Source organism: Crocodylus porosus, unplaced genomic scaffold, assembly GCF_001723895.1.
Source record: "Crocodylus porosus isolate Cpor-Errol unplaced genomic scaffold, CroPor_comp1, whole genome shotgun sequence".
Taxonomy (NCBI): domain Eukaryota; kingdom Metazoa; phylum Chordata; order Crocodylia; family Crocodylidae; genus Crocodylus; species Crocodylus porosus.
Genome location: NW_017728918.1, coordinates 15,383,375 through 15,399,738, shown reverse-complemented (window position 1 = coordinate 15,399,738; position 16,364 = coordinate 15,383,375).

The following is a 16,364-nucleotide window of genomic DNA, read 5'->3' as shown; positions in this document are numbered from 1 at the left end:
GTAAATCTCCTCAAATTATCAGGACATTTTTGTTGGCAGTCTGCAGAAAGTCCAGGACCTCAAATAGGCACAGGCCCAGATTCACAAAGGAGTTTTAAACATTGGCAGTATGATGCTTATCTATCTTTAAAACTCTTGGCGCTTTACTGAAATCCACAGCTCTGAATTAGTTAGTTACTTAGGGTCTCTGCTGAATGCATGGGAAGAATTAGGTACCAGAGAAGATATCCACAAACACCAGCATGCACACAGCTTGTCACTAAGAAAAGCCAAGGACAGGGTTGCACCTGTAATCCCACTGCTTGCTGAGGCTATAATGCCTCTTTTCACTTGGCATTCACAGACTCAAGCCTCAAAATAGCTACTTAAGCCCTGTTTTTCAAAAATAAAGGTGGGCTTGCTCTCTTCTTGCACAGTAGAGGTTCTGTAAGTCACATTTGCCTTTTATACAGTAGCTCAGAACACTGAACAGGATGTGGGCGTACCCCCTACCCCCCCCGAGAACACCCTAACACCACGGCATGGGCAAAGGACATTCTCCATCCCTTCTGTATAAGGTGGGCCACTAAGCAAAACAAGAATTCAAGATTTATTGTGCTGGAGAGGGGTAGCAGGAATGAGCATAACTCTCTAGCTGAGTGATTAGGTACTCATTAATGGATACAGCTGGTGTTCCAGTCCCTGATCCAAAGTTGCTCCATGTCTGCTTGATGAAAATCCAAATACAGCCCTTGGAGAAGGGGCTGGAACCCAAGAGGCACATTTGCTATGTGGCTGATTTAACCACTAGCCTAGGGAATCTTACATACCTTTACTCTCTCCCTGGCCAATGAGCCTGTATGCAAAGTGGAACAGCTGCTCAGTGGATGAGCCCCTATCCTATCCCACTGCTGCTGAGTGAGCAGCTCAAACCTTGCTGCTGTTGCTGCTGCTGCTGCTGCCAGAAGCAGCCCACTCCCTGGTCTGCATTCTTTATGAAGTGGAGGTGTAGTGGGTAAATAGTAGTTTAATTGGGGTGGCTATATTGATGTCACCAATGTGGTTCAGTGAAAAGTGGGTTGTTGCAGAAAGGCAAAAAGAGACAGAGGGCTGTGTCCAGACAAGTGAGCATGTGCCTGTTGCAGTGTCTAAAAGCCACAAGAGGCATGCTGGGAATGAAAATTTTTTTCCCCATGGTGCATATTTGCAGTGTGGACTATAATTTTGATACTGGGAAATCCTGGTATAAAAAAATGCTGAAAAAAGTGGTGCAGGGCATGCTCATGGAGCATACCCTGAAGCATCTGGAGGCTGGGTCTTCCAGAGAGATGCTCTAGTACCCAGCCAGAGCATCTCTATGGCTACCCCATGCCCCTATTGCCCCAGCATACTGCATCAGTGTGCTGGAACAAATAGGAATGGGGAAAAGCTGCAGCAACAGTTCAGACCCAGGCTCTGCCCTGGTAGGTAGGCACATAGGGTTTGGGGGACTTGGTGGTGGTGGAGGGAAGTCTATGGGGATGTGGGGACTGTGGAGGTGGAGGACTGTTTGGAGGTGTGGGGGAATTCTCAGGAGGGATGGGTGCCTTTCCAACCCCCCTCATGGTGCACAGCCAGCCCTGCAGCAGCAGCAGCAGCACCTGTTGGGGTGCCAACTCCTGGAAGAGACCCCCAGCAGTGTGGCACTGCCTCAGACCAGGCAGCTGCACATGGAGCTGGCCTGGCCTGCTGGTGTGTGCCATCAATCAAAAGTAGGGTGGATCTTGCTGTCACGCACAACCCCCAGCAACATGACAGAGCCATGAGTGCTCAGGCCTGGATGGGTCCTGCCTCCATGTGCCCCATGTGCCTTTGAGCTGGCCTAGCTCCATGGAGGCAGGACCCGGCCCAGCCTCAGGCTTGTGGCTCTATCATGTGGTGTCGGGAGATATAGGTGACAGCAAGACCCAGCCCAGTTCTGCCCAAGGGCATGTATCAGTGGGACAAGCTAGTGTCCATGTGTAGCCACCAGGTCTGAGGGAGCACTGCACTTCTGGAGGTCTCTGCCAGGAGTGGGCATGAGTGCCCCGATGGCTGCTGCTGCAGGAGGACTGCATGCCATACAATCCACCCACAAATTTCCCCATAGAGGGGGTGGGTGATCCTTGCCCTCTATGCAGCACTGGTCAGGCCACAGTTGGAGTACTGCGTCCAGTTCTGGGCACCGCACTTCAGGAAGGATGTGGACAACATGGAGAGGGTCCAGAGGAGGGCCACTCTTATGATAAGGGGGCAGCAGGGGAGGCCCTACGAGGAGAGGCTACAAGACCTGAACCTGTTCAGCCTCCACAAGAGAAGGCTAAGGGGGGACCTAGTGGCCTGTTACAAACTAGTCAGAGGGGACCAGCAGGCATTGGGGGAATCCCTGTTCCCCCGAGCATTACCAGTAGTGACTAGAAATAGCAGTCACAAGCTGACAGAGGGTAGATTAAGGCTAGATATCAGGAGGCGCTACTTCACGGTCAGGGCGGCTAGGATCTGGAACCAACTTCCAAGTGAAGTGGTGCTGGCTCCTACCCTTGGGGTCTTTAAGACAATCACCTCACCAGGGTCATTTTTCCTGCCATGGCAGGGGGTCGGACTTGATGATCTGCTCAGGTCCCTTCCGACCCTACCAACTATGAAACTATGAAATCCCACGCCCATAAACCTCAAATCTACAAACCACCCTCACAAACACCCCAACCCCACCCACATACCCACCCCCAAACCCCACACTCCAAAACCCTGCATAAGCCCTACACTGCCCCCACAGACCTCAACCTCACAAACCCTACACCCACCCCCAACCCCCAACACCCTTTCCCCCTCAAACCCCACATCCCCCCCCACAAAACTTACATCCAGTGTACCCAGTTGCCAGACAGGATGGGAAAGGACTGATGGCAGGAGCCATGGCTGCAGGTGCAGCTGCCACACTGGAGCCCTGCCTCATGTCCTCACCAGTGTTGGGGCATGCAGCCTTAGCCTGGGTGGGTTCCTGATCTCAGGAGCCACTTAGGGGTGTGATGGGCTGGGGGCAGGGGTGGAGGTGGCATCAGGGGTATGTGTGTGTGAGAGAGAGATGGGGATTGGGGATGGGGTAGTGCTCCCGGTAGGAGAGGTTGCCAGAGCCAAGCTTAGAATACCCCTGCCCCCTAGAGCAGCTTGTGCAGGGGGAGGCTGGGAAGGGAAGGTGCTTGCCAAGCCCAGTCCCTGAGCCCCAGTCAAAGGCTTCCCAAGAACAGCATGGGGATTGCTGGGGCCAGGGCACAGGCACAGGGAGCAGAACAGCAAGGGCAGGCACTGCTCAGAGCTACAAAGCAGTGGGTGGGACAGCTGCAGCTGGACCCATGTCCTGGTGCTAGGATGGAAATACTGCTGGGATGGAGTTAGTGGGGGGCAGGCATGGCTGTGGGTCAGAAGTGAGTGGCATGGGCATGGACAGGGGCAGGGTACTGGCATCCCAGTGTTGCTCAGTGCCCCACATTCTGGTCAGAGAAGGGGGCAGGGGAAGCTATGATTTTTCTATGAGAAAAATCCAAAACCAAATGGCAAAGTGTATAGATATTTAGAATTAATTTATTATGATAGAGGCACTGATAGGCTTCCAAACTGCTTTAAAATTGTAAATATATAAATAAAACTTTGCTCAACTGATCTCTTTATATATAGTGGCATTTCATTTTAATTGCAGAAGAACATGGATTTGAGGTATTTTAATTAGAGAACATTTTTTTTTATCAGAGAATTTGCAACTTTTAAACAGGGAACACCAGGTTCCCTGTTGGTAAGGCAAATAGCAGGGTCCAGGCAGAGGAGCCTGTCCAGGACCAGCACCAGGGACCTAGCTGAAGGGCAGATGAAGTGGCTGACCTGGCCATTTGGGGAGAGGAAGATACAGTTCAACAGCTCAAAGTGGGCCACCACAAGGAGCACATCTTATGGGCGATAGCTGCACAGATGGCAGAGCAAGGGCACTAGAAGACATGACAGCAGTGTCAACCAAAGGCCAACTGTGCAGCCGTGACCCACTGGCAGCTGGTTCAAAGGTACAGGAGACTCTGCTACAGTGCCCACACCACAGCCCAGGTGGCTGTATGTTCCCGATCCAGGTCTGGAAGGAGTGCAGACACGGGGCTGCAGGTCTAAGTGGGTGCATGCTGTTGCAGGTGGCAGCAGGTAACAGACAGGCAGGAGCCCCCACTGCCTGATTGCTGCAGCGGGTAAAAGGTGCAGGGGACAGTCTATGTTAGGGCTGCTTCATCAGCCCAGCTGGCACAAGGGGCTAGTGTCCCCAGATACCAACTAGCTGGGCCTCAGAAGCACCTGTCTATTTGTAATACTCATACCATGGCCCCTAAGGCTCACCTGGCTAACTAGTAACCTGGTGTGGGGCTAATGAGTGAGTGGTACAACTAAATTCTTGGGATAACTAATGAAAAAAAAAGGATAGGAGTGTTGTGTGTGTCAAAGGATCAAAACATGAAAATATGTGTGTCTGAGGGGGACACTGAGCAGAACCCCCCCCCAGGCTGCTCTCATCGGTCTTCAAAGGCATCCAAGCAGCCAGTTCAACCAGAACCTCAGGAGGAGGCTCTGGAGGTGGTACTCGAGGGTCATGTGTGCCTGGGTCTCCCTCTGCTCGCAAAAGGGGCAGGAGACCAGGGTGTCCATGAAGCTAGCCACATACACACCCGTGGTGATGGCTCCAATGGAGGAGCTGCCAGCTGAGGTCCCTAGTGGCTCATGGGATGAGGGTGAAGTAAAGACTCAGCCACTGGGTGCCCCAGCCACGCCCTCACCAAGCAGGTTCTACCACTTGGTGTCTGGGCGGGATGCGCTGGCGCCATGATGGATCAGGCGGCACACAAGCATATAGAGGTGGTGGTGATGGACGGTGGAAAAGTGAATCAGTCTGGTATTCTCCAGCCAGCTTAGGTGGTAGAGTGGGGAGTGCTGCAAGGCTGGGTGAGGCGCTGGCCTCACTCAGAAGGTCCTGAGGGCAAGTAGCCCTGAGCTGTTTTCATACTTGCACCACCTATGGGCGAGTCTGTTCCAGACCTTGGATACTTGGACTGTAAAGAAGTTTTTCCCTATACCAAATCTGAATCAGCCTTCTAGAAGTTTGTGGCCATTAGACTTAGTTTTCCCTTAGGGTGCTTTGGTGAACAAATGTTCTCCCAGATCCTGATGCACTCCCCTTATATACTTATAGGCTGCCAACAAGTCCCCCCGAACCTTCTTTTGGCCAGGCTGAAGAGTTCCATGTCCCTCAGCCACTCCTTGTGAAGCTTGCTGTCTTGGCCTTTGCTCATATGAGTGGTTCTCCTCTGGACTCCCTTGAGCTTACCCGCATCCCTCCTGAAGTGGAGGGCCCAAAACTGGACACAGTACTCCAGCTGCAGTCTCACCAAGGCCGAGTAAAGCAGGAGGATGACGTCTCTGGTTTTGCTTGAGATGCATGGGTGGATGCATGCCAGTGTATAGTTTGCTTGGCAAGGCACGGCATTGCATTGGTGGCTCATGTTCATCTTTGTGGTCAATCAAGACCCTCAATTCTCTTTCAGTCACGGTCCTAGCAAGTGTAACACTGCTAAGCCTATAAGTATGATGCTGTTTTTTTCTCCCAAGCATCATACATATTGGCTCTGTTAGTTTCTTTTGCTGCCTTTAATACCTTAATGCCTTACCTCAATCCTAGGGAAACTCTTTGAGAAGATCATTAAGGAGCACATCTGTGATGGGCCGGCTTCAGGGATGATGCCTAAGGGGAACCAGCACAGTTTCATTAGGGGCAGGTCCTGTCAGACCAACCTGATTGCCTTTTATGATCAGGTCACAAAAGCATTGGAGGCAGGTGTCGCCATGGACGTAGTCTTTCTGGACTTCAGCAAGGCCTTTGACACCGTCTCCCATCCCATCCTCATTAAAAACTAGGCGACTGTGGCATTGATGCCTACACAGTCAGATGGATTGCAGATTGGCTGAAGGGTCATACTCAGAGGGTGGTGGAGGGTGCATGGTGCTGCAGTTGGGCAGTAGTAACCAGCAGCACACTTATAAGATGGGAAACTCCCTTCTTGAGAGCATGGAGGCAGAAAGGGTTCTTGGAGTCATTATTGACTCCAAGATGAACACGGGCTGACAGTGCGAGGTCACGGTTGGCAGGGCTAGCCGGACCTTGCCGTGCATCCACAGGTGCACCTCAAGTAGGGCCAAGGAGGTGATCCTCCCCCTCTATGCGACACTGCTCAGGCCACAGCTGGAGTACTGCGTCCAGTTCTGTGCGCCCCACTTCAGGAGGGATGTGGACAACACTGGGTCCAGAGGAGGGCCACCCGCATAATCCAGGGACTACAGGGCATACCCTACAATGAGAAACTGCAGGACCTGAACCTGTTCAGCCTTCACAAGAGAAGGCTGAGGGGGGGCCTGGTGACCGTCTATAAACTCACTAGGGTTTGGACCTTGTTTCCCCAGCGCCCCCTGGCATAACAAGGAATAACGGCCACAAGTTGTTGCAGAGTAGGTTTAGATTAGACATCCGCAAGAACTACTTCATGGTCAGGGCGGCTAGGATCCGGAACCAACTTCCAAGGGAAGTGGTGCTGGCTCCTACCCTGGGGGTCTCTAAGAAGAGGCTTCATGCCTACCTGGCTTGAGTCATTTGAGCCCAGTTTTTCTCCTGCCCAGGCAGGGGGTCGGACTAAAGATCTACAAGGTCCCTTCTGACCCTACTTCTATGATTCTATGCATACCCTGAATTTCTGAATTTCATTGTGGCTGTTGGTGAAAATGGGCAAAGCATTCAGTGTGGCTGGGACTGTTTTCACTACTGTTGTACTACTCCGATGTCACTTACCCCTTTACGTCATATTTACTACCACTTGTGCTTCCTGAATTGGACCCATGACTATTGTATCCTATAAATAGTCTAGTTTCTAGAGGGCATTATTTCTTAATCATTAAACATATAGAGTTGAATGAGCACTGGAGTGTTATTGTAGTCATGATGGTCCAAGGAATACATGAAAGGCAAGGAATTTTATGCATACATCTTTTATTGGACCAACTGCCTGTTTAGGATATGCTTTTGAATGCAGGTGACCTGAAGAAGAATGCATTGCATTTGAAAACTTGCTAAATCTAGCCCAACTATGCTGTTGGTCAGCTACAAGATTTCACACACAAAAACCCTTGCCTTGAGATTGATAAGATTGTCTGAGTATCAGGTCATATTTAACCCCGCTCACGTACATTCTCTTAATGCTACTCTGACATGCACTTTGTGTTTTCCTAGTTCATCATAAACAGTTGAGGCCTTGAGATCTTCAGTGATGTGGACAGAGGGGGGACTACATTATGAAGTATTCATATCTCTGGCTTTCTAGGAGAAAGGGTTTGTCACATCATAGAATCATAAAAAAAATTAGGGCTGGAAGGAACCTCAGGAGGTCATCTAGTCCAACCTTCTGCTCAAAGCAAGACCAGCCCCAACTAGATCATCCCAGCCAAGGCTTTGTCTAGCTGGGTCTTGAAAACCTTCATGGATGGAGAGTACGCAACCTCTCTGGGTAACCTGTTCCAGTTGTTACAGTGGTTTACTACTCTCTGAGTGAGAACATTTTTCCTCATATCTAAATTAAACCTCCCTTGCTGCAACTTGAGTCCATTGCTTCTTGTTCCATCATCTGCCACCACTGAGAACAGTCCAGCTCCATCCTCTTTGGAACGCCCTTCAGGTAGTTGAAAGCTGCTATTACATTTCCCCTCAGTCTTCTTTTTTCCAGACTAAATAAGCCCTGTTCCCCAAGCCTTTCCTCAGAAGTCATGTGCCCCAGCCCCCTAACCATTCTTGTTGCCCACTGCTGGACTCTCTCCAGTTTATCCACATCCCATTTTGTCATTATGGCCACGCAGTTACCCTTTCATATGGGTCCTCTACAAAAGAAGCATGTGGTGTGGGAAGGAAACTTAGGATGTGCCGCTTTCCTGTGTCTGTCCTTTACTCCCCTCCATTTTTTTTAACCACCAAATCTGGAAGACATTAACGCAGCAGAGCTGGTCTGGCTGCTACTGAACAGAGGAATAAAACTGATTTATAAGTAGATTCTTGCCATCTGTCTAAATAGGAGGGGCCCGATTCTCTATTACCCACTGCCTTGTATAATTCACACCCATGCAGAACTTAGGGAAAACACTTGCAGTCTAGATGGCAACACTTGCCCAGTTTTTAAAGACTGCACAAGTTACCTGGCAACCGAAAATCATGCCCGTGGTCTTTAGTCATCTCTGATGTGGCTGACCCTAGAATCCCTCCATAAAAGAAAGGGATTATGAGAAGGAATTCTTTGAGATTAAATATTTATTGCTAATGGACAACTGGATAAATAAAGCTTGCTTTGTTTTCAGATAGCTTAGATATAATATCATAATAATAGAGTCATGACAAGAGGTTAACCTCAGTGGCCATCCCTGTAATGTATTGGCCAGATTATCCATTTCTTGTCCAAGAATTTTAACAAGAGACTTGTGGTCTCCAATCAAAATAACTTCTCCCTGTGTAGAACTCAGGGCATCTCCTTATTCCTAAATATAGTAGGCAGAGGGTAAGTCTTCCTTCATGGGTGTCAGCAAAGGCTCTGGAAATGGAAGCGATCTTTTGACTCTATTATTTAAGATCAGGAGTGTCAAACATGGTCCATGGACTGGATCTGGTCCACGGAAGTGGGTCATCCAGCTTGAGGGATTTTTCATTGTGGCTTTTCAGGTAGTCCTCCAAAATAACACAGTCTTTAAGCACCAAACAAGCAAACAAAATACACAAAACAAAACCCTTCTGCCCTGCCCTGGGCACTAGCAGGGAGCCCTTTGCTTCTAGCCCTAGCATAGCAGCCTGGACTGTCGATGTAGTAAGCTTGTTTTTTCCTCCCTTGCTTACTCTTCTGGGAGCTTTTTAAAGCCCCCAGCAGGGTTTGCCCTGTCTATGCCAATACCCTTCAGCTGGGTTCTCTCAATACAACTGAGTGTTGCTTCTTAAAGGAACCAAATGTCCCTTTACAGGCTGTCCACAGCCAAAAGTTAACACCCACTGCTGAAGCCCCACTGCCATGGCTGCTAGAGCTATCGGTGAGGCTGGCACCCAGAGGGTGAACATTACTGTTGGATTTAGCAGTTTTGGTCACTAATAATGACTAAAATCAGTGATGTTCACCTTCTGGGTGCTGGTTTCACTGACACTGTGGCTGTAGCAGCTGCAACAGTGGGGCTTCAGCAGCGATGACATTCGCTCCTTGGCTGCTGCCAGTGCCAGAACAGCACCAGCAACTGTGGAGAGAAGCCCATGGGCTGGATCCAGAGGTGGGTCATCTGGCCTGCAAGAAGTGCCACAGTCTGGGTCTGGCCCATCAACTCACTTGAGTGTGACACTGCTACTTTACCCAGTAAAACTGCTATATACCTGCAGCCCAAGCATCCTGAGCAAGTTATGCATCTAACCTGAGATTTTTTTTCAAGTCCTTTGTAAGCAACTATAATGTTTTGATCTGATCAAAATAGGTTTGTTACAGTTTTCAATTCAAGTCACAATAACCTTGTCGGATTGGATTTATTGCTACAGATAAACTAAGAAAAAATGGGCATGTCTATGCAAGACGCTAACTGTGCAGTAGCCTAATAATACTCTGCAGTAGCACATCACCGCACAAACAGTGCTAATACACTACTGCGCAGTATTATTAGGCTACTGTGCTGTAGCATCACTAAAATGGTGTGTGCTGGTGCTACTGTGCAGTATTGTGGGTTATGGTGCACTGATTTATTATTTGATTATACAAGTATTAAACTTAAAGGTGGATTAATGATCTTATAGACATGCCCACTTTCCATAGAAATTAATTTTTGACATGATACTTCTTGGCACAGTGACTTTGGACACAACTTTTACTTTTCTCTGGGAAAGTCCTTGAGTTTTACATCTCCCAGTAAGCAACTCGTGGATGGGAAAAGGGTTATTTGCCTTTGTTTTACCTTCCTCCTGCTATTTTAAACACTTGTTCCTAGGGTTCTGGTTTCTCTAGTCAGCTTTCTCATTTGCACTTGGATAAAAATACCACCCAGCTTACAAGCTGTACTAGTTGGTCTATTATAAACTGAGATGTAAGCAGAATGCTAGCTATGTCCCAGGGAAGCCTGTTATGTCAGAAGAGTCCCCTTATGCTTATTAATGACTGTATTATCAGGACCCTTGCTTGACTTTCTCCCCCCTGCTGGTAAATCTGAGACAAATGCAACTTTGTAAACATTTGTTCTCTGTATAGGACCAAAAACTAATAGATATTTCACATCACAAGTCCAATCATTTGGAAACAAGTTCTGCAACTGGACTGAGAATCAGGTCTTCTGAACATTATGCACGACCATTTTTTGAGACAGACTTGAAAACTTCAAATGTTATTTTTGAAAACTAATTTTGTTTAACACTTTTTGATAATGTTGCCCTGATAGAGCAAGCCAAAGCTGTGAATACCTATTACTTAAATACTGCTGTAGTGGCTGTTCTTATTTACATTAAGTGAGGACTAGTTGGCCAATCACATCCCTATTGATCACATATAAAACGATTGACTAATTGAACTTTTACACAAGACCACACCATGTAGGTTAGATTGCCTTTCACTAATCCTACCTGGGACAATAGTAAGTCTTAGATCTTGACAGTGCAATTTAAATGCTATCTAGTAGGTTCCAGACTAATTTTTGTGAAGCTTCAGCTTCACTTCTCTGAATCATGGCCTGTACAGTTTCTCTAATATAGGAGAAAAAACTGCAGCAACAGTACCTACCACTTTCCCTTTTAACTGCGTAAGAACTGTGCTAAACAGTGATTCCATTGATCCCTTCTCTTCCTCTCTAAACCTTAAAATAATGTTTTTTATTGTTAAAACACTTTACTGAAGTACCTTTATGATTGTATACAATTCAGCCCTTCCCAGTAAAATAACATGTTCTCTAGAGAGGACTTGGTCCAAAATTCACTGAAATAAATGGGAATCTTTCTATTGTCCCACACTAGCTTCAGGGAGCCAATCCCAATATTTTTTCCTAAAGCTGTACCCTTGTATGGCAACCAGCACAGCTGTGATTTTCAGAGCCAATGAAGGGAGGTGAGTTTACAATTCCCATTAACTTTAATGGGACTTCAGCATCTAAATACTTAAAGCGACCCTAAAATCGTGGCCTACACAACCCACTAAGCACCCTGTTTGTGCACCCCAGGATTGCTGAATCAGCCTTAAAACCCAAAGCCAAATTCAGATCAATAAAATCCTAGCGAAGGAAGTCTTTTTTCTTATGAAGAATGCTTTGTGAATTGACTGAAAAATCTTCCACTTTGATAACGTTCCCACATTTTGCTTATTTAGGACATCAACTGTTGTGACCTTGGTGTCATATAATCACATATTTCCTATAATCATTCATTTTTGCTATGAAAACTTTACTGCAGAGTCAAACACAACAGTCCATGCATATGCAATGCAGGGGGAGAGCATGGGGAGCACGAGCCCCCCCAGGTTTCTGCACTGATGGCAGGGCGTGGGGCTGCAGCCTAGCCAGAGCCAGCACCTGGCAGCAATGGAGTTTGGGCGGTGGTGTGCAGTTGTACCTCCTCACTGTCAACACTTATGTGTCATTAATGAGTCCATGTTTCACATTCCCTGGTGTGATTTATCTCACTTCCTTTATTTATTTACCTCTTAAATATGCAGATTTCAGGGCTCATAGACATGACCCGAAAGTGCACAAATTATTGCAAATTAATTGCAAAGCTAAAATGATAAAAGCAAGGAGAAAAAACAGGGGAAGGAAAAAATCCCCTTTCTACAAGGAACTCACATCCACCCAATTACTCAGGCACAATTCTGAGGGCTGGATTTTAAAGGGGCTAATTGCCAGTTTAGATGTCATATTTAGAGTGGGATCAGCTGTGCCAGGATATGTCACTTCATTGGTGTCTACAGATGTTGATGGCGCAATTGGTCAGGCCCTGCTCCTAGGGCTTCAGGGGCCTGATCCTGCAGGACAGTGACCATGGGTGCTGCAAGCAGGGAAGCCCAGTCCGGCCATGGCAGGGTCCATGGAGGGATTGTGGGGTTGGGGAGCAAGAGGTGTCTGCAGGGGGAATCAGGGAGGCAGGTTGGGTCTGTGGGGATAAGGGGGATTGGTGGGGTTAGCAGGGTCTGCAGGGGATCAGGGAGCACAAAGTGTTCACAGAGGGGATGGGGATGGGGGAGCAGGTAACATCTGCAAGGAGAAGAAGGGAATTGTGAGGGGCAAGCAAGGGCTGTGGGAGGACTGGGGAGAAGGCAGGGTCTGTGGGAGAATCAGGCGACAGGCAGAGTCTGCAGGGGGGGAGTTGCTGGAGTCCAGAAGTGTTTGGGGAGAATCAGGGGGGTTCACAGGGTCTGTGTGGAGAATGGCGGGCTCTTTCCCCTGTGACTGCCCCCAGACAAACAACTCTCCCATCCCACACACCCTTCCTCTCACCCTGAGTTACTTGCTCAGATCTCAGCACTAGGGACCATCAGGAAAACTGGCACTGGGAGTAGCTTGTGGGATGGGGAAAGGGGTTTGGCATTTCCAGAGTGAGGAGGACTGGCTGGCCGACTGGGGGTTACTGTCTGTCTGGGGGTGCGGGGCTGCCCCCTGCAGTCTCGGGCCCCCTGCCCTGCTGCCCTTTGCTGGGGCCTCTGCAGCCCAGTGTGTAGGACTCAACACTGCAGGGCAGAGCAGCGCCACGCAGGGAAGCTTGTTGCTACTGTGAGCTCTGCACTGTCCCAGCAAGGTGTTTCCTGCCTGCACAGCAGCCGCAGCAGCAGGGGCGATGGTGTGGGGTTGTGCCCCTTTCTGCTGCCACATGGGCAGGGGACATGTCTCCAGGGCAGTGTGGAGCTTGCAGAGGCAATGAGCTTCCCTGTGCAGCCCCGCTCTGTACTACAGCACCAGGTCAGACCTGGTGGGCACTAGAGGCCCTGCGGTAGGGGCAGGAGCAGTTGGGGGGGTGCGGGATCCCGAGCCCACAGCAGGCAGCCCACACTCACCCCTGCCCCCACCCTGCACACAGATCTGGGGGGCATGGGTCCCACTGCCCCTCTGGGAGTGCATGCAGTGGCAGGGAACTGACTCCATCCCCTGCCCCCCGGACCAGCTGCACACAGTCCTCCAGTCCTGCCCCCCTCTGGAGCCCTGTGGCTGTGCAGTATGGTCCCCATGCACCATCCTGCTGGGCAATAGCCCCAGCCCTACCCAACTCCCTCCCTATGGGGGCCTCAACTCCTCCCCCACTTACCTACAGGAGCTGTTCTCCAGGCTGCCTGGTGACCATGTGACATGCACATGGCTCCCCCTGCCTGAACGCCCCTTCCCGCTACCCCCAACAGCTTGCAGGCTGGAACTCTGCCAGCCTGCAGAGAGCTCTGTGCAAAACTGCAAAATCCATGGGTTTCTCCACTAAAATGAGAAATCCATGTTTTCCTCAGGTAAAAAGGGGACATCCACATTTTTCTCCATTTTCCCATGGCAAATGGAGAACCAGGATCCCTGATTATGAGGACTATTTCTCATAAAAACTCCTTTAGTTGTATTTTAGAAGAAAGGGCAGACCCAGGAACCTAATTCTAGGAGAGGGACCCTGGCTGTGAATCTGAAGCAAAGGTTGGTGTTTAAATCCTTCCATTTCTACTGGCTTACTAGCTCTGGCAGCTTTTTAGAGTAGTCTGCCTTCTGTCTCTAGGCATATAATTCTCTCATGCATTGTGTAAGGAACAAGGTGCCTTATCCAAGGCTGCAGACTCTGTGAGCCAGTGGAAGAACTTAACTGTTAGGTTCTTCATTGAGAATTGCAGCATTTCAGCCCTTGTGTAGATCTTGCCTTGAGCAAATAAAATAGATTTCCATATAGCACATCAATAACTATAGGACCAATGGGAGAATGAAGCTCAAAAACCCTTTACCAGAAACTCTGTGAACTCTTGGCCAGAGGGGTCCAATGGTGTTCAACATTTGGGCTGGATGGGTGGTGCCCAGTCCATTTTGCAGCCTGGATCTGGACAGTAGGCCCTATCTTGTGGGTCTGACATGGGGCAAATGCCATGGCTTGGTCAAGGATTAAGCACCTCTTGTCTAGTTCATCTTAGCTTCTTGGATGCAGAGGAGGCTGGGTGGTACTTGATATACTTTCACTACTCTGAGGAGGGAGGCTGTGCAAAGAGTCTCTTAGCATTTTGATATCTCTTATGATTTGTTACCCAAAAGTCCTGCTTGACCTTGGGAGCCGCAGCTGAAGGGAACAAGTGAGGAGGATGTATGGACAAGCTTTGTGTCTTTTCTACTAAAAACTATTTTCCCTGTACCCTTAGCAAAGAAGTTTCACTTCCCATGCCTTCAACTTTGTGTGCTATCCAGTTCCATCAATGAATCTGGATTGAATTAAGGAAACCCAAGCTATGTTATGACTGTTTTGCCTAACTTTGTTAATAATTTCACTGAAGTAAGAGCTTACCTTTAAAATACAACCTGGCAACACAAAGAAGGCAATATAGTAAACTCTGGTTGATTTCTCTATGGAATAATTCACCACAGTGGTTTAATTCACTGTTATTCCAATTCCCCCCAGCTCTTGCTTGAATACCAGCTCCTGCTAATTGATCACTACTGGATAATTGGCCACTAATTGTATTCCTTTTGCAGTTATAAGGTAATATATCTGTGAGATAAATCCATTTTCACTTAAGTAGATGTATATTTTGACTTGAAAAACCTTGCAGGCTTCCAGTTAGCAGACCCATAGACAACAGCGCAAGTGATTAAGATCACAATAGATCCCCAAAATGAGTGGGAAGTGGAGCTGCAGAACCCTCCTGGTATGCGTACTACCCTCTTTCTAGATTTACTGCCACTATGCTATCTGTCCTAATACCTGGTCTTTCCCATGCATCAGCCTTGTCACACTGCCTCCATTTTTGGATACACACAAATGTCAGAAACTGGAAAGAATATTTAAAAAGTATTTATTTTCACTTTGTCGCCAAATTTTAAGTGCTAACATTAGGTAGAAGATGTGATTTGGGCTCAGCTCAGAAACATCCTTTATCCCCTAGTGAAGAATAAGAAAAGAGAACTTTCTTTATTAAAATTTACCTCATGGTTTCTTCCCTCCCCCCAATCTATCCTGAATATTATGAGCATAAATGTCTTATTTCTTGTAATTATAGGAATGTTATTGCAACGATGAGTGAGTAATGACCTAATTACAAGAGAAAGGGCGTAGGGCTAATCATTACTCAACCAGGTGCCTGGAAAGTTGCCCTTTGCTTGTACTATAGCAAAAAATTGTAACTACAAATTAAAATAGGTTATGTTTTGAAAACATAAAAGGTGCGTTTTGCAATAACCTTGCTGTTTTAACTGTGGGTAGATTATAAAAAAGATATTAGTTAAACAAGTTTTATAGTATTTTGTGTCCTCTTCTGTTATACTATATCTTTTGGATAAAATGTATGATTTATTATGTATACATTAAAGCAGGATAGTATATTTAATATATGTATATGTTCTAACATGATATTATATATATAGAAGTTATGCATATATTATAACAAGATAATATACATATTGTGATCCCATTTCACCCTGCTCAAGTCCTGAAAAACTGTTAGTACAGAAGAAGGGATGGTTATCCTCACTGCTTTCTTCTCACTTAGTTCTAAGGCTAAAATGACAGCATATTACAAAAATAGATGTGTTAATAGACCTTCGGGGCTCAAAGAGGCCTAAGTAAGATTGCGCATAGACATCTAAGTCCACTTAGGCAGTAAGTAGGGGCACAATCTACTGTACTGACTTAATTTACATGAGGGGTGACCAAAATACAGCCCACGGGCTGGACCGAGGCCACAGAGCCATATCACTTGGCCCACTGGACGCCCCATGGGTCTGGAAATTTGGCGGTGAGGGAATGTTAGCATTTTTAAATGTCACAGTTCCTGGAGTCATGAGGCAGATGGGGTGCTCACCACTGATATAGACTAAATAACCACCCACATGAACTAAGGAAATGCAGACATCAAAGGCCTCTCTGGAGTTTGGTGTCCCATCAAGCTAGTACAGTTAACTCACACAAGTTTCCTGTAGCCATTATCACCCAACAGAGTGACATGGCTGTCATCACATCCTTTTGCGTTTGACTCCTTATCCATATGACAAAATATTCATTTACAGTTGGGTTAACTGAGAGTAGCCTTTAGAGCAAGGCTCAGACTCATATCACGGCATCAGAACTGCTCTGTTAACTTACCTATTAGGGG